A 25,264-nucleotide genomic window follows, 5' to 3' on the forward strand; every position below is an offset into this window, starting at 1 on the left:
AAATAAATACTCGTAAAACTGGGATTTCAGTGTTCTGAAATTACAGTTACCAAAGGACTGAAGCTAACATAAACATTGCATGATATAATTAATAATTATAAGAAGGCTATCACACAGAAAAAGAGCAGACAAGGAGGGAAAGATTTACTATGCATTTTAGAGTACCAGAACAAGTGTTATGACCTTCTTCATTGCTATTATATTTCATAGTGTCTTACGAAGGTATCTGCAAATACCTTTAAGAGGACATTTTTCTCAAAAACCTGTTTGAGAAACACATGCTATAAATTTTCCTACCTAATCAATATACCTGACAGGTAATGAAAAACAGCAGCAAATACAACAAAACAAACAAACAAACAAACTGTAGCTATTGCTGGTAGATTGTTAAAATGTTTTCTTCTAAATAATGTGAGATGAAACCAATTCTACAGTGAAGGAACATCAAGTCTTTTTAAAGACATTCAGAAAATGGGACAATAATTTGATGTCCTTCATAAAATTTATGTCCATATCATTAACTCTTGCAAATGTTTTCTTACACCATTTTTTCCAGCCATGAACTGTTTGCTATACAATAGACTTAGAAGCGCCTTCCAGAATTTCCCGAGTAGGGATGTTACTGTCTCTTGGCAGTACACAGCAATGCATCCTTTGAATGCTAGTACTGAAACTCATATTTTAAAAATTCCAACATGTATTCTGAGAATCATTTCTGACGTATTACAGTACTGAACAGAGTATATCCTACTGCTGTGGATATATGCATATTACTAAATCTGACAGCTACTTCTCTGTAGACTAAAGTTATTTTTCATGATGACAAGATTTCAAGAAAGGCTATGTTTCTATTGGCTGAGTCCACAGGTAAGTATTTTTAAATGGAAAGGGAAAGGAATTTATCCAGAGTTTGTCACTTGTGGTCTCTTAACTGAAGCGAAGCAGCAAGTCTTGTTGTCTGCAGTCTCCTGCTAGTCATATTTAGCACATTTCTTGTCAGCTGCTTCTTTTGATTAGAGGATGGCAGAGATAATGGACACATTAAGCTCCAGAACAGACAGAGACCTTTGCACCTCTAAACAATGATATGAATTTTGTAATGATTTAATTTGCTCTTATTTGCAAGGGACAACATCAGGAACGGAATCAGTGGACTCCATGTTAGCAGCATGTTGCCTTCTCAGCCCTGTCTCTTCTGAACTCAAACTCCAGAACACTGCTTTGGAAAGCAGCCATAAAAGAGGCTAACTCAGACAATAAAAGCTGGATGATCTACTGAACTGTGACTGAGATTTGTGACCTGCATTAAAGTGAATCAGATTCAACCACGAGGCTTCTTACAAGCAGCTCTCACCAAGAGTCTGGCAGAATGTCAACACGATTGCACTAAACCTTCGACACGAGGCTTGCTGAGAGCCACAAGCTACCATGTATTACCATTACAACAACTTTTAAAGGTAGAAGGATTCAGAAGAAGTATTAATACAAAAACAGCAATTCCTTTTTTTTTTTTTTTCTTAAAACTGAGGAATGTGATGTAGCAATTGAATTACATTGCACATACAATGAGAAAGAGGAACGAGACTACTATTTCTTCAGGCAGTCTCCTGGCTAACTTTAAGCTCTCTGCAGAGGCATGAAAGTTTGAGGTCTTGTCCAAAGTCTTCTCTGTGGTCAATACAGAAAGGAAAGGCATCTCCAGAGATCAAGCCAGGCTTAGCTTCTATCTTTCTGCTCACTGTAGAGGGAGCACTGGGCACCAAGGCTCCTACCTTGGGCATCTTGGCAATGCTTATATTTAATTGCAATTAATCTGCATCCTACAGTCTGATTTTCAGAGGTGCCTAGTAATTAAATCCCAGTGTAACATTAACATCTAAATTTGCAGATAAACTTCTAACAGGAGATATGGGCAAGGATTCCCAGCTTTCATAACATTAGCCAAATGCTGATAAATAGCACCATGGAGAGCTCCTGATTCCCACTGATACTGATCACTGGCTTACCTGCTCCCAAATGCAACATTGTGAACAACAAAAAAAAGACAAATATTTTCATATTTATACCTAAGGGTATTTATTTTCTCTCTCTGTGCTCAATACATCACGCTTTTTTTTTTTTTTTTTTTTTTTTGGGGGGGAGGGGAACAAACAAATGCTGAATTGTTCCATTTGAGCTCGTTTCATTCTGCTTTACCTTATTTGTTTGCTTTCGTCATATGGAGACCAGAACAATGATAACATTTGATCCATTTTCCACCATCCACATATTATTTATATTATATTATATGTCTGGTTAAAGACAACCTAAGGGATTTCTGAGATGCTTCTATGAGATGGAAACTAAGGTGAGTAGACTCAGGAGGCATTGAATAGCCTATGGCATACAAACTAGCCATTCAATCTAGGAACTGACTATGGGTTTGGAATTTGGGGATCTCAGTCCATAGTCCGTTCTTTGGAAGCTGATGAAACATCAAACTGATGACACTTCAAAACTTTGCTAGAATCTAAAATTAAAGCTGAATATTAGTATATTCACACAAGGGGTGGAGATAAGCTGAGATACATAATACCTAACCTTTAACCCCTATTAATGACTGTAATCATCAGTTGCTGCTGGAATGGTAGTGATGTCATATAAGTCTTTATGTGAGAAACATAAAAAGGCACAAAAAACACTGTAAAATATAAAACAATAAAGAAAAATGAATGTAAATTTAAAAGAAGTTTAGTAACAGCAAAAGAAAACGCACGAGAATTTCTCCATGGCCAGCATTATCTGTGAATCAACCCTCTTACTGAAATTCATCTATTTATCATACAACATTGGAGTCACTTTGAAAATGATTCCATTGTAGTCAGCAACAACCAAATTGTGGATGGAAGTTATTAATCAGACAGCCATACCACAGTGTTTTCTACTGTCAAGACAACAACCACTGCTGACTCTAATGAATAAGAGAAGAGTTTGTTTTAAATTAGGATGCACCTGTATGTGATAACTTTTATTTCAGCATTTTGCTGCCTCGTTTTGCTACTCAATTAGCCTTTCCAGTTGTCAATTTTTTCTAAACTTTCTTAGTCTCAACTTCTGTGTTAGTTTCATATGAACAAAAGAGAGATACATTATGAAACCAATTAATGAAAAATATCAATTTTGACATATGATTAGGAAAATTTACTTGTTTTTTGATAACTTCTTCAATTCTTAACATATAATATTGTGAAGAACATTATGGTAAAATTCCTAAATTATTATATTATTATAATATCTTTAAAACTTTTATTAATTGTGGGGGACAGAGGAGATATCCGTAATATTTTATGACTACTTTGTGTTCTTCAATTTAGCTGACTGATATGATTCTGGCTGGATGGATAAAACTTTGCGAGCAAAAGCAATTACGACAGATAAGATATAATATAGAAATACCAAGACTTATTAAGAAAGAATTAGAAGAACTATGAATTGAGAAATGTCTATCTGTCTGACTTCAACTAGATTAACAGGCTTGTTTTCCTCTTTTGAATTTTAAGACCAGAAAGGCATTAAAATATTAACAACTATCATGGAGAATGGAAGAGAGTAAGCAAACATTGGAAAAAACAATGCAAGAGTGATTTAGAATGCAACAAGGCTGAGTAGAAAATCTTAAGGTTCTATCTGAAGCAACCGGCATTGCCTAAATGTGAGAAAATAATATGTTTTAAGCACTGTGTCATGCTTGCTCGTACACTGTCATGCTGCCATGTTCTGCTGACCTGGGCAAGAGAAACTGCTATGATCTTCAACCTTTTCTATACTTGTGATGTGGCAGGGAATGGGTAGCACACTTCTTTATACAGAGATGATCTTCATCACTTTAATCTAGCTATGTAGATTTAATCTTTCCTTTAATTTTTCCTTTGCCACAAAATCTCAAAAGAAAAGAGTTGTCATTGAGAAATCAAATTTAATGTTGGGCTCACAAGGTTCACCTTATCAAAAAAAAAGAAGTAGCATCCTAGGATCAAGACCTAGGAATGAAAGAGGGAATAATATACTTTGTCTGAAGCAAAACTTGTAGAGAATGAATAAGGGATGCACAAGGCACCAATTGGCATGGAACTGGGGCCAGAATATGAGCAGGGAGGTGATGTGATCCACCACTACAGACTGAAGTTAGGGGAATGCCTGGATTCAATCCTGCAAAAGCTGGGCACAGTCTGGTTGCCTGAAAGACAAGCCTGCAAGACAGACTGGGGGAGAGATCACAGGTGCGGTGTGCCCCTGTACTGTCATAACAATAAATAAGGTTATCTGTCATGATCAAGCCATCTGGAGAAATACTGTCCTGAATAGATGTTACACATTTATCTAAGGTTACAGAAAGTGCTTAACATAACATTGACTTGGTAGGAAATAGTTTGTGTTCTATAATTAGAGACAGTAGCACAGGGAACATGCATGCAAAAATTATAGGAAGAATATTAAGGGCATTTTGGTGTTTTTGATTTATAAGTGATGATACACAACACTAAAAAGAAAAACAAATGACAGTTAAAATGCTACAGACAGCAGTTGTGGCAGAGGTTTGAGTCTACTATTCAAGTCAGCGACCCAACAATCACTGCCTGGATTTCATTTAATCCTTTTTATAGAAATTATTTAAAGCAGAGACCTGTTAAATCATCATACATGAGCAAGTCATATTGTAAGAAGATGATAATCTACTCTGCAAGTACTACATTCACAAAAAACCCACTCCATTTGTCCTCTGCTTTGTCTTGCTAGCAAGGTATGTACCTTGCTAAAGCTTTGTGATTCAGGGCATGTATGTGAATTCAGCTGATCATGGGTCACCTGTGGGATAAAAACTGAATTATATCTGAAAGAATAGGATATGGACTGAGATGTTGCTTTGTCCTACTCAGCCTCTTCTGCTGTAGAACACAAAGGTACATTAAGGTTGCTTTTTCAGAAATCTGAATAATCATTAAATCTACTTTTCTACTTCTCTCTCTTTAAACTCTCTTTAGTCTAGTGCACTCTCGGCATGCACCCTAAAGTCATCATAGGAAAATAAACTTCATGTGTAATGTCTTTTCTGGAAAGCAGACAGGTAGATGGAGATATATTATGTACTACCCTGATAGTCTACAGTGTGTGCAAGTGAAACCAGTACTGGAATTAATTCCAGTTCCTTTGAGTTTTCCTTGTAACCTCTCTGCTGACAGCCTCAAAATCCCCTTAACTTTGCTTATTTAAGATGTGAATGAACAGGACATACTCAATACTCTGAGAAAGACTCGCCTGTTATCTGTTCTCCGTATTAACTCCACCTCACTGCAGAAAACTTCTGTGGCAGCAATTTTATCTACAATCATAAGGTTGCTGCAGTCTCAACTATAAACTGAGAAAAAACAAGCCCTTTCTATGGTTATCTGTTCATTCCTGATAACTTAACATATTGAACACACTTGCCTGCAGCACCATCTTTTTGTGGGCTGCAACATATGGGGCTTAATAACATGGCATCAGATTGCAATTCTTAGCCTGCCCTTTCCCCTTCCGCTTCCCATAGTAAATGTGACTCTCTGCTGCTAGCCTTCAGCAGCTCTCACAGAGGAAAAGAGCACCTTGTCAGAGACCGCTTTCTAACTAGAGGGCTCCAGATGAGCTAACCTTCGATACAAACATGATGTCTTCAGGCATAAATCCCATCTTAGAGTTAAGGATGTAGTTACTGAGTGAAGACGTTAAATGTAAAACAACAGAAACCAGGTTACCTTCCATCCACCTCCTGCCTTTATAATCAAGGCAAAGTCACTGCAGACTTTCTGTTTAGTACCCTTGAATCAGTTCACCTGCTGCTAGAGTACTGCCCTTACAGAACATGCCAGACGATAGCAATAAATTAGCGCTTCCTGGGAAGAGTGGGGCAAAACCAAGTGATAAAGAGCAGGTCACAGGAGTAACATTATAAGCACCATAGTACTGGGGTTGTGTCAGGCCCCTATGATTTAGAATTGTAGTATTAATGTATAACTAACGGGTGCTATGAAATTATGTTCAGCTGGGAAAAATTAAACTGTTACCTGTCTATAGCAGCTGGGAGAATTAAAAAATAAACAAAACTTCAGCAATTCCTTTTTCTGAGTGGCCTGGTGCATCACTAAGGATTAGCTTACTACAAGACCTATATTACTGCTTGTGAACTGAGAGCTACAAGCTCTAGAGTACGTAGCAGAAAGATGATTAACTGCAATAATACTAATTGTAACAAATTAATTTTTAAACCTGGAAAAATATTTTTAATATGTATTTTTTAATAAATCCAGAGTTAGAAAGATGTTTGTGCTTCTTTTAGCCATTTTTCACCTGAATTTTGAAACTGAGAGAAAATTCAGTGTTTTCACAACATGGAGAGCTGTACATGGCACTTTTATTGCCAGCCTTTATGATACTTTTCTAAACCTCTTTGATTTTTTAAAATACCCTAGTTGAAATATTTGACCAGAATCAAGGCTGTTTTTTTCTTCCTTCTCTCTGTTTAAGCTGAGTACTGCAGGAACCTGCATATGTTGGCGCATGACTTTCCAGCAGTATTGTACCGTCCTCTGGCTGTAGCAGAAGTACCCTTCAGTGACTCACAACATATTCCATTCCACCAGCAATAATGAAACCTGAAATGTTTGAGAAAAGATATTGCTACTTTCCTCTACTCATGCACAGGAATGCCACAAAGGTTGGCAGTTGTACTGGCAAACTTCTCCACCAACCAGAAATATACTTCGCTTACTTCTTATAGCAACAGTCACAGCCCAAAGTCAAACTGGACTTTGTTAACTCTCTGTCTTTGCAGCGTAAGTGCTTAGCGGGAAAGATTTCGTAAAGGCTTGCAGAAGGAGACAAATTATCATCAACCTAACCTTGCAAAAGTCCTCGGGCTGAATGCAGCAGTCATTTTTACAGTTTTATCTCAGTTGTTTTCAATCCAGTACCACAGTTGTGGTTCAGAGGCTACCCCAGCTCTGTGACTCATAATTAAGCATCACATCACTGCCAATTAGTCACGTGGGCTGAAAACATTCACTAGAAAGTCAAGGTTTCTTTCCATATGCTGCTTTGGTATGTTTCTCTATGTTTAGGTAATGTCGTTAAATCACCTGGTTCAGATTAAAGATCTTCAAAACGTGATCTGAATGATGGTGGTGAAATTGTCTGTTTAGCCAAGGAATGATCTGCAAGAGTATCCATTCATACTGATCAGTGGGATCAAATTTGTCAGCGGTTTCCCCTGAGAACCCAGCTAAAAATAGTCTAATAGTGTGTTCACTCTGACAAAAATAAAGCAACACCAGCTTCCTTATGCACCAGAAGAGCAAAATAAATAAATAAATAAAAAACAGAAAACAAAATAAAAAAAAACAACAAAAAAACCCCACAACTAAATGTGTGAAACATTTAGCTTTTTATTTGCATCAGTTAAAAGTGTAAAGCAATAATGAAATAAAGCAAATTTATCTTTTATCGCCTTTACCCTATGGCTCACAGCAACTGTGATAATGTCTTTCAGTGTGCATGACACTGTGCTTCTGCTCATTATACAGAACTAATGAGAGTGATACCCACACGAAACTTTCTGTTGCTAATTCTAATAGCCTGCCTTGATTTGTATGTACAAATATCTATGCACGTATTTGTTATTAGAGTTCCTCTTATTCAATCACTAAGTCAACAGAGTGATCTTCATCAAGACAGCTTGTATTTATCACACTTCATAGACTTAAATCATATGCCACCCAATTAAGTAAAGTCCAAGGAAATTCTTGATCGATTCTGAAGTTAACCATATGGTTAACTAGCAAGTCAGCAGAAATTAAATTCATTACCAAATCTACATTTATCTATTTACTACTAAATGCCATTGTTTTAACGTTAGTTTTCTGTTCTCTTCAGTTGGCTTAAAATGGCAATGATAATTTACTGGTCACTGTCTGTAATCTAACCAGGGGATACTGATGTGTTCAAAAAGGGCACAAATCCCAAAACAGTTGAGAGAGATTCTTTTCTGACAGCTAGGTTGAAGTAAAGCATGACTATGACATCAAGTCATCCTGGATCTTGTACTGAAACTCTAAAAAGTGAAACCAAGCTATTCCTTAGTTTCTGCCCCTTTCCTCAGAATAAGTATGAGGGTAGGCCACCAAATAAACCTGGGAGTTTTCACAACAGCCTCTAACCACCTCCACTCACTTCCCTCCCTTGTAAGAACAGGAAAAGCTCACACCAAACCAAAACAAAATTCAAGGAGCATCATTGCAGTTGTAAAAGCAAACTCTCAGAAATAAAATTTTTCTTTCCTGAGTATCTGCATTTTGATATATTCTATATTCGCTTGATCATATACTGCTTGTCCACAGCTTTTTTGCCTTAGTAAGCAAGGAATGCGCTCTGGGCGTGCATGAGGATCCCTGCGTGAGGGGTGCTGCTACCTATTAGATCACATGTGATAAACAAAGCAGGTGTTATCAAAAGAGCCTTTATAATTAATTAAACTATCATTATATACAAATGGACTATAGATCCTTTTCTTATGGAATTTCTAGAGGATACAGTACAACCCTTAAATCACATTTCTCACTGCTGGTACCAAGTGGTGTACTCTGGTTTTGGGGACATGGACCAGACTTGAAACTTTGTCATCTATATGAAGAATAATGAACATTCACAACTTCAAACATCACTGTAGCTGTAACAGTAAGCTGTGTCATGAACATATGAAGAGCTGTATGATGCTGAATTTACCCCCCAAAACGGTCAGCATCTTAAACTGCGTAGTCAAATCAGTAGATTTTTCATTTCCCTTACTCCCTGTGCTCACAATGAGAATCTTAGGCTTAGCCTTGTAGAAATGTAACTGTCTGGATTTCTGACTCTTGCTGTTTTAACCCTAGCTAGGTGCTTAAAATTTTCAAATGGATATTTTAATCTGTGAGGTAGATAAAAGGAATGATTCACCTTCTCACTAGTTTGCGTAGGGATAGACAGACTCTTAATACTGATTTACAGAGTGAGACAGGGTATATGTGCTGCTAGCACAAGAGCATGAGATAGGTACTGAAATGTCAAGATCTTATGAGGCCAGTTCCCTGTGCAATGCCATCAGTATCAAAGTAGTGGCACACATACTCGGGCACAAAGACCTTAGTCATAAAACCTTAGGAGAACTTGAGAGCCCCATCCATCTGCCCCAGCTCCTAACAAAAATATGGATAATCGCTTCCTAGGTGGGTTTTGAAATGTAACTAAAAGCAATTTGTGAAACTCATGCAACGGTGGTTGAGTACCATGCAAAGGGTCTGGCAGAAATTAATAACTATACCGAGCACAGACTTGGAACTGTGCACAATTAAAAAATGCCTTGGGTTGAACTTTGTACCAGGATGCTCCAACAAAATATCAAAAAGTCATCCCAGCCTGATCCTATAGTCTGAGTAAGGAAGAATATGCAAAAAGAATGTAAGGAATCATGTAGCTTAAGACTGTAGCATATGATATATAGAAAGCATCTAGTTAAAATTCACACAAACTTAATTACAGAATTTGTAATGCCCATTAGGCATTAGGAAAAGGGTACAGGCAGGAAAAAAATTTGCAAAGACCTTAAAATATCTTTAAGCTCATAAGCAATGAGTTTTTTCATGGGGCTTCTCACTAACACTACTTAAATTTATGTATATATGTAAGCAGTCTAGTAAATAACTGAGGCCTGAAGCAGAGCTGCTTCCTATTGCAGTTTTATTCTAGTGTCACTGATACTGAGAGAAGGCAAGAGGTGCAAGTGGAAGGAAACAGATCATGCATGTTTTGCTGTGTCTTAAGCAAGCACAGAGAAATCTTGGATCAGAGAGAGAAAATTCAGAAATAACCTGTCTATTGAAGTGATCCTTTGGACACAAGCACTGGAATACAACTTAACAAGCAAAAAGATAGGCTTTAAAAATTATTTTATAATCAAATACATAGTTTCAGCAGAATAAGTAATTCTCCCCACATCTGTATTTCAGGGGTTGGATGTAAATGCAAATACATTTGCATTCCAAACAAGCCCAACTAGGAATAAATATTACAACAAAATTGCAAATAGTTTGTGCAATACTACTCACACATCCTAACTATGCGAATCAGGGACCAACAGCAACTTCCAGTTTCATTTCTGGCTCTGAATTCCTTTAATTTTGGTGGCACAAATTTGGATAGGCACTCTTTATTATTGTATAAAATTAGGATATACAACAAAACGTTTTATTTCTGGTTGCTCCCACCTTAACAAAATATTGACTTCTATTTTTTTGATTATAATGAAAAGAGAGAAAGCACAACTGATGTGGAAACTGAGCAGCTGGGTAAAACTATAATAACATTCCTGTTTGCTCTGAATAATTTGAACTGAGTCTTTGTGCTTTTTTTTTTTTTTCTTTTCAATAATTAGAATAGCAGCAACATCAGGAGAAGTATAAGATTATTTTTGGGGAAAAAAAGTGTCTCTTGATTCACCTGACATTTAACTCTTTTCTTGTATCTGCTTGTACAAAACAGAATTTTACTCAACTATGTTGTTCATTTGTAATAGCACCCAGCATCCTGCTATGACTACGAAGGCAACTGAAGGCTATGTGGATCTTGCAGACCTTCCTTTGGAATTTGATCTGTGCAGTATAGAAACATTACGATTTGTAGCTTTTGAAAATACTATGCACATTTATGATCTTACATGTTGAATGTTAACAGACAGATCTTACACTTTGTCTGAAAGAAAAACAAAAGGTGACATACTGGATGTACCTAAAATAAAATATAAGAACATGTGCAGAAAAACAAACAAACAAAACACCACAAAAAAAGCAGTTTAAAACATGCATAAAGAGGAATGAATGCAAAATGACATGAAAGCAGCCATGTTAACTAGCGTCTGCTGTCCTAAGCAGGCCTGTCTTTGTGCTTTCAAGATGTCCCCCGCAGAATGTAAGACTGCGGTTGCATGGTGTTTCACACGCAACAGTGGACAGTGTTGTGTTGTGCCTCATGAGCACGGCAAGCAGGGTGCATGAGTAAGTGCTGTTTAGATTGCATAGCATACTTCTGTACAGTCAGCTAGTAGAAGGTGCAGGTGCAATCATAACTCATTTTCAGCTGTTTTCATTCTCTCTGAATGCAACCCTGTACGTATTCCTGTAAGGTCTGGCTCTCCAATTAAAGCTACACAAGAAGAAAGGAAATTCTATCTTCTGCGAAGCTGCATAAGACCAAGTAAGAAATTGCTATTTTAAAATCACTTATACCTTTGAGAACTGGCACTAGTGTGGTACCAGTCAAGCACGTACAGACTTTTACTCACTTGTCAGTGTAGCTCAAGCCATTACACGTCAGATTCCACTCTGAGCTGATATATGCTTACTGAGTTGTACAGCATCTGTTTGGCAGCACTGAAGAAAACAGCACATCACACTAACTTGAGAGTTACTTCATGGAAAAAAATCAGATATCTTGTTCTTAGGAGTATAATACTGAAGCACTGGTAAGTTGGCTACAAATTCATGCAGAATTCAGAATTCCGTCAGGGTTCCCTTTTTGCTGTGCTCACTACCAAGATATCAGGGCCAAGATGAATGTATGTTATCTCAGCATTGCGAAGGAGAATAGTTCAAAGTGCATCAGACAGCAATGCTAATGTTCAAAACTTGCCCTGCAGACTAATTTTTGTATTGGCTGAGATGAAATCAGGAGGCTAGTTGCTGCTATTTGATTAAGGGTAATCAAGTAGGTTAGGTCTGGCTTTGATAATATGTAACTTGTATATGAATCCACCTATTTAATTTATCCAAGACCAGATTTATATATCAAAACACCATTTTGGTAGCCATTATAAATTCCATTCTTTAAGTATTTTAAGTCAGTTTTGCAAGAGTGACTACTTTAGTATTGTCATACACTTAAGTATAGTATTTTAAGCTTATTTTAAGTGATATCTACAGTAACAGAATCTGTCCTACAATGGTAGCTAAGATGATACTATTCTTGTCTTTTTTAATTATTAGAGGTCTTTTAAGTTGCAGGGAGAAAGACTACAAGGATATTCTGTGCAGGGTGTTACAAGATGGAAAGGTATAGAATCAAAGACTTGCCTGCAGGCACCAAGGCCTCTTGTTGCAGCAGCTCTTTTTACCTGCACAATTAGAAGACTTATTTGAGTCTGGTAAGATTTCAGTGCATGTGGCATTTATTTCTATTTTATATTTATATCCTGTGACAGAACTACTCATATGAAACGCACAGGGCTAATTTACTCATGTCTTAATATGAATAAGTTGGTTGATGTCTCTTGTGATAAACTGCATTAAATTCTTCTCGTTGTGTAAGGTTATGATTATGCCAATGAGAAAGGACATTGCTAGGATTTTTAGATGTAGTAAGCATCTTATTTTCTTTGTGTCCTCTAAGAAAAAAAAAAAACTTTTTAAGGGGGAAAGGGATGAAATAAAGAAAATGTGGAACTCTTTCACCATAATGTAGACTTTTTCACCTTCTACAAAGCACTATATCTGCATATAATAAAACAGGACTTTGTTCATCATACTTTTTTTTTTTTCCGGTTATGTGAAAATACGTGTTCTAATAGCATGTTCATAAAAGAATGTAATAGACAGTAAGTCTCTTAAACTAAAGAATTCTATCAAGGTAAAGAAGAAAGGAAACAAAAGAAGCTGTACGTTGCTAGTATGTTGTGTCATTAGCTGTGGCAGGTCTTTAATTGCCATTGACAAGATGACAGAAACTACTTATATCATTTTTCTGGAATATTTATATACCAAAGTCATTAGGGATCTTGAGCTTCATTTAAAAAAAAAAATCTCATTAAGGAATTTTCAATTTTTAGGCAGAAAGCATATCCTAAGGCAATATTTTGACCTAAGTCTGTAATGCGTAAGTGAATTAAATATACCTAGAAGAATAACTGGGAAATCCCTTCAGGAGAGGAAACACCAGGGTAATGTAGAACAAGCTATGATGGACATACCTGTTTTTTTGCTTCGCTACGTACAGGAGCTGTGGTAGAGGAAGGTGGGATTTCTGCTCTTTTGATGGTTCAAAAACCAATTGCAAGTGGAAAAAAGTCAAAGCCACTTGATGGTGTTACATGCTGCTATTTGCCTAAAATTCTGTTATGTTTCCAGATTTATCATTGTTTTATCAAGTGCAGAGATGCAATGTAATGGGTTTACATGGGTGTGCTTAGAAATTTTAGAAATATATGATAGGAACGATATGTAAAGACTTGAGGATGTCTAGCAAAGATTCCTGAAGATGGCTATACATGTTTTTTCTTTGCTTAGGTAGCTCACATATACAGCATGTTTTTTTCTATTAAAAGATGGCCAGGATGTACAGAAGAGGATAACATGAAAAAGGTGTGCACTGTGAAGCGACAGAGAAGCACAAAACAAAGTGACGATGGCAGGGAGAATGGGATCATAGGCAGTGGGAAAGGAAGCACCCAAATTCCACAGTCAATGTTGTATAATACTTTACATGGTTTCAGGGAGAAAAAAAATCCTGAAAAAGAGATTCTACTCTGGAAGAAGGCAGAGTATAAATATGAACACAAGTGAACTGAAAGATCTGTGAAAAACTATGGAGCAACCACTAAACTAGGAAGTCTTAATCCCTGCAGATTTCGGGGACAGGATCTACTGTCGACATATAATCTCCATCACCAAATAGAAGAATCTGAAAGCAATGCAACAGGGTGAATGTTGCAGACTCCTGAGCTGTCTTTTAGATACTTTTCCAAGGAAGGCACTCTCTTGGTGTCTTAACCAAAGCTGTTACCATAACCACTGAAGTAATAAGGCCCATTTTATAATCTATAGCTTGCAGAGATAAAGGCAAAACAGTTTTCTATTAAAATATATTTCTATAAATACTTACTTTTTAGATTATTCTTGTGTATCTGTGATCTAGAAAGATGCCCAACAAAATAATTGCAAGAATGCTGGTGCCTGCATAAATTCCTATTTACTTAGAAGTCAGCAGGCAGCCTCCAGATTCAAATTCACCACATCCCTGACCATATGATGTATGTTGAGGGATCAGAATCAAATCAAAGCTCTAAGTCACAGTATCAGAAATGGCTAAACAAGCCACGTCTGTTTATCCCCCAAGTTAGCAAGAATGTGTCTTAATAATCCAAGACTGAGAAAACAGATTTCATTTTGGTGGAGAAGGAAGTTTTAGATACATTTATATTGTTTCCTGATGGAAAGCTACTTATTGTATCATTTTGATGTTTATACTGTGTGGCTTTATACTTCTGCAGTTGTCTTTTTAATAAGCTCTAAATGAATAAAATGCACTTTGCCACTACAGTAGGGTGAAAGCTCCCCAAATCATTACAGCCCTGTGAGAAATCTGAAAGAAAATCTGGATATGCGAGTTCTGTTTTATTTATAGTATAATTAAAGTAATTATTGTAGTGGGTAGAGCAATATACCTTTTACAATTCCCTAACTGAAGTGAGATCTTGGATAAATAATAGTTATTCGTTGACCTGACTGGATACATTATTTATTCTTACAAGCTATCGATAACCTTATAATTCACAAGAGAAACAAAACCACAAATGAGTTTGTAAAGGACAGCAATAAATAGTCTAAATAAGGAATGTACCCAGGTACAGGTTCAGTGGATATTTCTTTTATATAATAATACTAACGAATGCTTCCATACAAAAACACTTAGATTTTTAAATATTACTCTCATAGAAATCCACATCTTTCTGTTTGTTTCTGTTGTTTTGTTTTGATGATCCTAATAGGTAACTTTTCCCTTGATATAACTTCTTTTTTTTTTTTTTTTCTTTCACATACTGTAATTTTGTATGCACTTGTGTCAAAGAAATATTATTTGTCTTTATTTTGCCTATTCTAAAATGACTGTATCTCTGGCACTAACACAAACCTGATATTTTTCAAGTAATAAAACATATCCTTAGCATGATCCACACCCTCATATGATTGCAGGCTCGTATATTTTTTGAGATAAGTCAAGGTATGAGGGTTTTCAGTGTCTGACAATAATTTACAGAGCACTTGCCATTAAGGGTTCATGATTCTAGTAGTTATCAAACTAGAATAAATGAAAGGCTGCAGTAATTCCCTACCCTTGGGAATAGCTGAAATAATACAGCTGATAGAGCTAAGGGCTGTCAGCGTACGTTTCCTTTTTGCTGAGACCCATTAGCCTCCAACAATCTTAAAATTCCAGCGAACAAATGAAAACAGTGAGACCCTTTTACAGGGCAACTTGCACAGTATTCAACTGAATTTTCCTACAAAATGAAGATACCAGCTTTTCTTTGGGTTGCAGAGAGGGGGGCAGGAATAGATAAAAACAAATAAATAAATCAGCAGTCTTTTTTTCACTATCTCTATGGGAATGCTAAATTCTCTTTAGTAGTTATTATATTAAAATTCCACAGCTTATCTGAATACTTGCTAAAATCTTTGACTGTAGCATCTAATGAGAATAGAAACAGAATATTTCACATAATGCTCCCCTTTAAAATAAATGTGGCTCTAAAGATTTGATAGAAAAATATGTATTTTTTCCTAGAAAGCATTCTAGAATATCTTGAAGCTGACCATAACTGTTCTTATTTTGAACAAGTCCAACTTAACAATCAAACATATCATTTTCCATCCCCCATTTTCATCAACACTGTGGTCAGTGCTTCCTTCTCCAGGGCATAACCTTAAAATTCCCTACATGGAGGAAAGCAAACTGAAGTTCTAGTGAAAATGTGTTCTTCACAGAAGCCTTGATAAAAATTGCATCAGCTTCTTCAGTTCCTTCTTTCAAACTTAACCAACAGAAGTTGCAGTCCAAGGGTTCAATTTCCAGGCCCTTGATGGTTCAGTGCAAAATAGTGCTATCTTTTTTTAAAGGAATTTCAAGGAGCTGTTCATGCTCGAAAATGAGTTTTGAGCTGATCCTCTTACTTATAAATCTTAATTAACTCGTTTTACTCTTTTTATGATTTTACCAATTGGTAGCGTAAGTACAACAAGCAAGATTGTATCAGGGTACCTGTGGCCCATCTCTCCTCTTCAGCAAACAAATACTACAAAAATAATTTGTATTTGAGATGTGTATCTGTGTAGAAGTATAGCTCCATGGAACTGTAAGCATGTATAGAGATATATATAAACATTTCAATGCAGATAAAGATGCCTTAAATTATTAGCGTTAGGAAATCTATTGTATTCCTTTATGAAAGAAAGCACCATTTAGTTCACCCCTGCCCTTAAGTTTTCCATATAGCACAAAGTAAAAAGCAAGAGATGAATGTCAGAACTGTTCAGTTAGCTATTGCCTAGCTCTCTATCCAGCTTTTTTTTTTTTTTAACCTAGACTAATTCCAAAGAATAACGGCGAAGGATAGCAAAAAACATAATATGTAAAACATAATATGTAAAACCAAACCAAACTCAAACCAAAAATCCAAATTCTCCAAATTCTTCCTGTCCTTCTCTTTTGTACTACCTAAGTAACTGGATTCTAGATGTTTGTTGATTTAATTCCTCTTAGAAATATGGCATTCTTCTTAAAGTCACCTGTGTTGTTCGACCACAGGATGAGAACTGAACAATATAAAACACGTTCTGCACTACAAAAGATAAGCCCCTAATCCCTCCACCCCCAAATAAAAGCAAAGAGCAAACCCTTTGAAAAACAATTTACCAGTTGTTGGGGGAGCCAGGGGGCGTTTACTGCAAAGTACCTAAGAACCCATTCTTAGTTTTCAGAGCATACTACCTTTCTTATTAAGTGGTGGAAGAAATGTTGGCAGAGAATCCTCTGCTAGCAGATGGTACTTAAGTTGGAATTAAATACTGCAACACTATCACGTTTGGCCACCATTCAAGAACGAATGCTGCTGTACAAGAAATGACTAAGTAAGCCAGGACTTTTCAGGCTGGAAAAGAGATGACTGAGTGGGAATGTGATAGAAGCTCATACGCATGGATAGAGATTTATTGTCCAACTTCTTTTCTGATTAAAAAAAGAAATAAACAAAACAAAAACAACCTAGAGAGCATCAAATGAAGCTAGCAGGCATCATGTTCAACATTTAAAATTAGTGTTTAGGTGAGGGTTACTAAGCACAAATCAGACATGCCTGGCTTAGGAAGTCTGGAAAGACTTACATTTTGCCACGGCCCAATGTTAGAAAAAGGATAGAGTTTTCAGAAAATGCGGCACCTAGGGAATGTCAACAAAATCACCTCAAGTGCAAATACTGTTAGCATGCTTGGGAACGCCATAGTGAGTAAACCATTTTCTGTGCAGTTCTAGATGACTAATTTACACCTGAATTATTAATGTCAAGCTATATTTTTGTATCAGAGCTCTATGACTTGAGATTTGTTTAATTCTATTGCTGATTCCAATTGCTCAGATTAAATTAGACTCAAGCACGTACCCGCACAATGTACAATCTGGTACCATTATTGGCTATTAGCAATGCAAATGTTCACTCTGTATATACTGACCCTATGTATCATTTAAATGAAGACTTTTCATAATCATTCATCACGTAAGTTCTCATATGTGAAGTATTATTTGCCATTCCCTTATTACATGTTCTTAAACTTTAGCTTATGCATTTTTGCATTGTCAATACTTTTGCTTTATCTGAATTATGCCACACTATTACCCCTAATAATCAAGAAATGACTTAATTTTACTGCAACTTATACCTAAACATAAGAAGCCCACAGACAATAACGGTGCTTTTCTGTGTCATTTCAAAAGGAATGTAGGCACGCCCAGTCATCTCTGAAAACCATTTTTTTTTTTAATTGTACTGTTGTCAATTCTTATGTATTTCAATTTGGAAAAGTGCTCTATCAGTAGGCTTGGGTGCTGAATTTTGCTTCATTTTGCATTCATTTATCTTCTGCAAGTCACATGTAAAACCTATTTGAAAAACTCACCAATAAAGACGCTGCTTTCGCTGCCAGCTATTCTGCAATAAAGGTGATGGAGCTAAAAGAGCCACACTAAAACTGCAGTTCACTTCGCCGCTGTATTTAATTCTCTGAACAGGCAGATTAGTAAGATCAGGATTTTGCAGAAATACAGGAATGCAACTCCATTCCGTTAGCAGCAACCAACTTCTGCCTTTTGCTGAGCAACACCAGAGCAAGTTGAAGTTGGTCAGTTGCCGATTAACAGTGCATTTCTAGACAACATGCCAAAGGTGTAAGCATCTATTTTCGTGGAATAACACTCATATGCTTCTAGAACTGGTCAAGTTTCACTGAAGTTTACAAGGTGGAGATGGAAATCAAGATAAAGTAATTCTGGAAACTTCATAGTGTAAAGCAGATGCACTCAAATAAATCCCGAGATATAGGAAAACTAGTAAATTCCTTGTGAGCTATATTCTTAATGAAATATTTATTCAATATCATCATAGATGAACTTACATGGGAACACATTTCCCACCATACGTGCAAGCACTTCATTTAGTGTACTTTGTTGTGACCTGTGGCAACGTTGAAGCAGCTTAACGTTATGAAAACTGATTTATTTCAGAATCAGACAATTTATATAGAATCTAACCTTGCTGCACAGGTAAAAGTACTTGCCCTTGGCTATTACTTAGCCTGACCACAGGGCTTTCTTGAAACAGCAAATGCTTTATAAGTGTCAGCTCGTGGCTAAATCAATGTTTATGCATGATGTACCTTTGAATAGCAAACACTTGCTGCCTGCAAGCTAAACAATGTTTTTATCTGTTTGCCTATTTCTGGTCCTTCAACCACAGCACAGGGTGTTGCAAATCGCATTTAGTAACAATTATCTGCTGGAATTTCACGAAGAGGAAAGTAGCATGATTAATGAAAAGTGACACACAGATTACTTTGCTACACTAGTCTCCTTGGTGAATGGGTGACTCTGTTGAACTGAAGCCTGACCTTTGTTACTTTTAACGAGGTCAACGTGAATGCTAAAAGCCTGAAAGATTAGCCACTACAAATGTTCCAGTATTACTTAATGATGCTGCCACTAATGAACTGCAGGTAGCCAATTAAATATAATGATACAGTTTTCACCTCTGAAACAAAGGTTGAGTAAAAAACCAAAAGATGCCATGTTTTCTGTCAAGGTTTTTAAAATACAGCCCCAGAAATCTTACTAGAAAATGTTTTCCTTATGCATATATAATTAAGAGTCTAAATTTGGGCAAGCCCAATTGTCCATCTTTGAAGGAACCAAATCATGCACCTGACTTGCTGATTTGTCATGGCATCACTGCTCAGCAGCTGCAATATCTGCATCTCCTTCACATTGCCACACAGCAGAGTGGCTCCACAGCCTGCACTTTCCTCTGAGGATGTCTGATGTTGTTGTAAGCCCTCAAGTTTTTAAAGTAACTATATTGTCACAGAACTAGCATCAGGCTGCTTGTAGCAACACAGTGTAAATATGAGCTAAGCCTCAAGGTAAATATCTGCAAAACAAAGCCACTTAGCAGGGTTAAATATTTTCTCTGTTACAGTACTGGCACTCATTAGCATCTGCATAGGCAACTGTGACCAAATAAAACTGGGAATGGAAGCTTGAAATTACCCCTTGAAGTTACAGATGACTGAAAAAAAACAGCAAGAGAGACACGAGGAGAACAATAAAAATAAAAAAACACAACAGTTTCAAGATTATTCACAATGGTTTTCACACCTGTTAATACATTTTTGTTCCCTGTGGGAACTATATTTGATCATTTCATCAGGCAGAGATTTCTGTGCTTTCACTGAGATTCACCTTTCTTAAACTGACAAAATTAACTATCCTGCCACAAATCTTTACTAAATGTAAAACTCTGTGAAGACGTAACACCACAAGTGGAAGAATGCAAAGTATGCAAGCAACCATTTTCAACAGAGCATTGTTGGCTGTGTAGGTGCATATATACTTGTGGGTTTTCTCTACCAGCATCCATATAAATTTATGTAGTACACTGCAATTTCAGTCAAGTTCATTATATCATACATAAAAATCAGGATAAAGCCAGAAGAAAAAAAAAAGTTAAAAAAAAAAGTAAAAAAAAAAAAAGTATGTCCAATAAAATGTCCTGAAATACAGAAAACCACATAGCTTATTTGTTCTATACTCTCATGATTCCTCTCTCCTTTGCAAAGAGGAATAACCCTGCCATTGTCTGTAATGTCTCCTCAAATTGCCAGGATGGGAGTGGGGTGGCACAGATTCCTAGCCAATAATACATACAGCAGCATTAATTAAATAGCATATGTGAAAAGCACAGATCTGAGGCTGGAGTAGTGATCCCTCCCAGACAGATTGCAAGAATTTGTTTCCATTAATCTCAAGGATAAGAGATGGAGCCATTCTGTAGAACAGTCACTGTATTTATATCACAGTTCTGTCAAGAACCTGCTCCAGTCTGCTTTCAGTAGCAGAGAAAAGAACTAAAAGTACCTATATTATGGTTTGTAGGTAGGAAGACCACATTGTAATTATCCTTCATACCAGAAAGTCATGTAAGACCTTGAACATTCTACTTCCAGTGTTTGCTCTGCATCCATTCGGCATTTACTACTGTATAGCAGATATATCAAGACAATATTACACAGTGCTAAGCAAAGCAAGAACAAAAAATTAGAATTAGACACATTACTTACAGCAAGTGCAAAATTAATCCTTTTTCCTCAAAACCAGACTTTTCAATAACAAAATTTTACTTTTGTACAAAAATTTTTATATCTTTCTATAAGTACCAAGTTTGCTGTAAGTGAGAATAAATCTTTTTTATTAACCTGTGAAAAGTCAAATGGTTATACGGGACTTCTACACAATAAAAACATTAAAAAAAATAGACTTCTAATAAGTGCTTGTAAAATGTCTGGGGAAACTCATTAGCAACTGTTGCACAGTAAGGTTCTGAGGTTTTTACTATTTACTTTTTAAGGAGATTAAAAGAAGATTTCCTATTAAATTTTTATATAAGCTTGTTTTGCTTGTAGGAAAAAAAGGAAGGCTGAAAGTTTTGAATGATTTACCCAAACTTTGATGTTGGCCAAAGGTTCAGAGAAGGAATAAAGCATGCAAGTCTTGCATTTCCCACCTTAGGGCAGACAGGAACCCAAGTAATCAGAAGAACCGGCAGAGCCCGGCTTTCTGTTTTACTGCCCCAGACGCAGTCACCAGCACAGCAGAACCGCTGCATGGGGTTCTCATAATCTGCCTGTCTAGAGGCCTCCAGCAATTCATTCAAGTTTCAGGGGAAGTTTTGGTCTCTGAACTGTAATTCAAATGGAGAGAAACAGCTCTTGGGGCACTTATCACTCAAAACTCTTTATATATTCAGACTGTGCCTTAAATTAAAATTGAAAGTACGCACCTACAAAGCAGCTAAGGAGTTCAAGCTCTCTTGACTTTGAAACTTGAATTCCTGAATATACATCTAGGTTTCCTCTCTCTTTTCAAATAATTTAAGTCTTTATTTAATTGGAAATAAAAGCAAAACACATCCATGATTTATTTCATACTTGCACAAGTATTAGCATTTTCTACTACACAGGTAAAATTATTCAAACCCCCTTCTTTCGAACCTAGTAACTAAAACTACCAGACCACTAGGAATGCCAATGACCAGATATCAAGGCACACATCGTAATATTTTGTTGTTACCTTAACTGATAGCCATTAAAAGTAAAAACTTAAAATGGACCATTTATTCTTAAATATGCCTCTTTTGAAGTATAGGAATATTTGAAAGCAAATTAGAATGATAACAGTTTTGGAACTTTAACATTACTGACTGCTACTGAACATCTATTCCGATAGACTTCTCTGCATACAGAAATGTTAGAGTTGAAAAGCTTGATTTATAATAAAAACTAACTGCGTATAATAAACACTTATTCAGCAATTACGCTTTTTGGAGGACTGTCTGAATACTTTTATTTGAGAAAATTTTGCATTCTTGATTGTAACTGTGATATCTTACCTCTTAATACATTTTACAATTTGCACATAATGGTTCCAAAGGAACTTGTAAATGACAGTAAATCATAAAATTCATTTTGCTTTGCTTCAGTTCATTCATCCATGCTCCAACTAATCACCTCATTTCAAAATTCAATAAGCCTAAATACCTGGATTTATGATGCTTTGTCAAAATTAACATGGGAATATCAACAATGTAGAATTAGAAGTCTATTGCAACTTAAAGACAAGCACCTAGTTGAAAACAATTAAAAAGACTCTGCAGCAATAATTATATCCACAGTGTTAGCAAATAAAATAAATTAAAACTGATTTTATTTCTGCTTTGGGAGATTGCAGGAAACACTAAAAAGCTTTAATTTAGTCACTTAAAACAATGAAGTTGTTTTGAAGTAAAACTTTAAAGAGAATGAATTGAGCTTGGAGTAATAAGTATGCTTAATTGCACATAAAATGTGCATGTAGATGTATTTTTAGAAGTACACTATTCCTATTTATTGTTCCATAGCTACAATGGATCTGAAGGCTGTTACTCTGATAGACAACATATTGGCTATAAATAACCTCCTGTAATATTATATCTAAAAGGAAGAGGTCATCCTATCACATCAACAAGGAAAAATAAACGTGCAAGTAATATTTAAAAAAAATAAAATAGTAACAGTAGTGTTTAGGAAACGCCTTCACCTTCTTAGGACTCAATACAAATTTACAAAGCATCGTTTTCAAACTAGTTAACTGCTGCATAAATATTGGTATATTTTTAAGACACCACTGTAGGCACACTGTAGCTTAGTAATAAACTGTACAAGTTCTGGAGACTTGCATTTGTGTTCAGTATTAAAAAGGAGCTTTACATTTAATTGTGGATAAAAATTGTGACAAATACAGTATTTTCTTGTACAATTTGGCATCTGTTTTCAGATTCAGTATTACAGTGATTGCATTTAGGAAGTACCTAGTCTATAAGGAAAAAGAAAGAAAACTTGCAGCTAGCAGTGTATAGCTTTTATGCTATTAACAGAATTTAAAACAATGAAAGATGATATAATTTCTTTTGAAAGGATTTAATAAGTAAAGAACTGTTACAATTAACAAAAATGCCTACAGTCCTCTGTTGCCTCTTTAATTAAGTTCTTAAAAGTAATCAGATGCAAAACAACTACTGGTAAAAAGACACTATACCATGCTGAATAATTTTATCACTCATTCCTATAACTGTCAATCCACAAAAGGCTGTTTTTTATACAGTGTATGAATCACCACATCTAGTACCTTTTGATGATTCATGTTAGTGCTGTTCTGTGATTGACTGGGAAATTATTTCCTTTCTCCTTCAGAGATATTTTGACTTCCTTTTTCTGATTAATATCTCTGATTTTAAATGAGTAATATTCTTTTAATGAGCATTCAAATTTTGTTGAATGCACATGCATATCGCCACATATACTCGTACATGTTATAGAAATATTCTTAGAAACAGTTATTGAAAACCTTGCATACAGTTCCATCACATCTTTCTGCTTCCCCTAGCGAATACATGATTTTTTCTAACCAGCCATAACCAATACCATTTTTCTCCCTGACACCCTGTTCTATCTGCATTGAACTAACTGTCTCCTAACCTTTTGAATACAAGGAACAGATACATCAAAGTGTTTTAATGAGATCTCTCAAACCCTTCAATACTGCTTTTGATAATGACTATCTGTGGAAAAGTCTCAGAGTATAATTTGCTAGTGTTAATCTTCAAATTTCAGGTTATGAGAAGAGATGACATATATATTAGGGCTTCCATCCAGTTCTTGTATGTTACACGAAGACTCTAATCTTGCTGTCCCATTACACACATTTGAGACAGAATTTGTAGTTATGATGCACTTTTTCATAATAAAGGTTTTCCCTATGCTCATATTAGAGTCCTCTAAAAAGTTAATGATATTGATCATTGCAAAAAGATCACTCCTGAAATCATAGAAACTATCTTTTTAGTGCAAGAAAAGAAACGATAATATTCAAGTTGATATCTATAAATGTGCAGACAGATGGAAAATATGTCAACACCCTTACAGTATTTTTAAAATTACATCTTCTGTCCTATCTTTGAAAAGAAAAACAAACAAACAAACAAAAAAAAAACACACATTTTTAGCTTCCTGATTGTTCTTGGATATAAAGAGTATGATCGATAATCTTTTTGATGCAATGGGGTAAAAAATGGTATTTGGGAAGCAGAAATATAGAAATGACTGCTAAATGGTGGTAAATCATCTCAAAGGGACAACAGCCTTTTTTTTTTTTTTTGCATAATTTAACCTTAAAATTCAAGTCACAGCCAACTGTGAGTTCTTAAGGTATACTCAGGAAAACTTCTACCACCACTGTTGTCTGCCCAGGTCTGCAGGAGTGTGTACAAATACTACTATACACATCTAATATTTTTTTTAAATTAGAAGTTCTAAATTCCAAGTAGGTATCCAAGAAGCTTTGTCTCCTACAATAACACAATTGTGCACTTTGGCTTGAAATTGCAAGATTGAGGTTAGCAATTTGATAAAAGTGTGCTTATTTCTGGTGATGAATGCAATGTCCTAAAGAACTTGTCTTGAAAATATCCTCTGGAACAGAAAAGGCAAGTAATTACAAGTAGAAGTGCAATTTGCCTTAAAGAAAATGCACCTGTTATACAATCATCAAGAGATGGTAAATCTGCAACTCCTTGTATCGTTCTACACGAACATTTCATGACATTCCTTAGTAAAAAAAAAAGACCACTTGGTGGGAAAAGCATGGCAAATATACCATTCTGCCATGATTTTTTTTTAGGCTCCAATCCAGTGGAATACCAGAAGCAAAACCTCACTTTTACACACATGGGACACCACCAATTTTTAAGTTAAAGATCTGGCTATGTGTTCAATCACAACCTTTTTGCTTCACATATTTTTGCTTTCACCTCCCGCAAATATCAGTTTCTTCACAAAACGTTAAGATGGTTTATGCTGGAAAATCCATGCAATTAAGAAATGGCTAACAACATAAACAACGTGTGCACGGGAGTGGTAGCATTCTTCTTTCATTGTTCAAAGGCAGCTTGACCTACCACACAGCTGGATGTACTCTGCTATGGGGCACATCATTGAGCCATTGACGGAGAGAGGCCAAGAAGGATTCAGTGCTG

The 25,264-nt window shown here is 35.9% G+C and overlaps 1 protein-coding gene across 1 annotated transcript in view; it reads right to left on the reverse strand.

Moving 5' to 3' along the window:
* The window catches only part of TENM3 (teneurin transmembrane protein 3), a 1,331,063-nt gene that overhangs the window by 601,473 nt on the left and 704,326 nt on the right, over window positions 1–25,264 (reverse strand).

This window comes from Cygnus olor, chromosome 4, assembly GCF_009769625.2.
Source record: "Cygnus olor isolate bCygOlo1 chromosome 4, bCygOlo1.pri.v2, whole genome shotgun sequence".
In the NCBI taxonomy this organism is placed as follows: Eukaryota; Metazoa; Chordata; class Aves; order Anseriformes; family Anatidae; genus Cygnus; species Cygnus olor.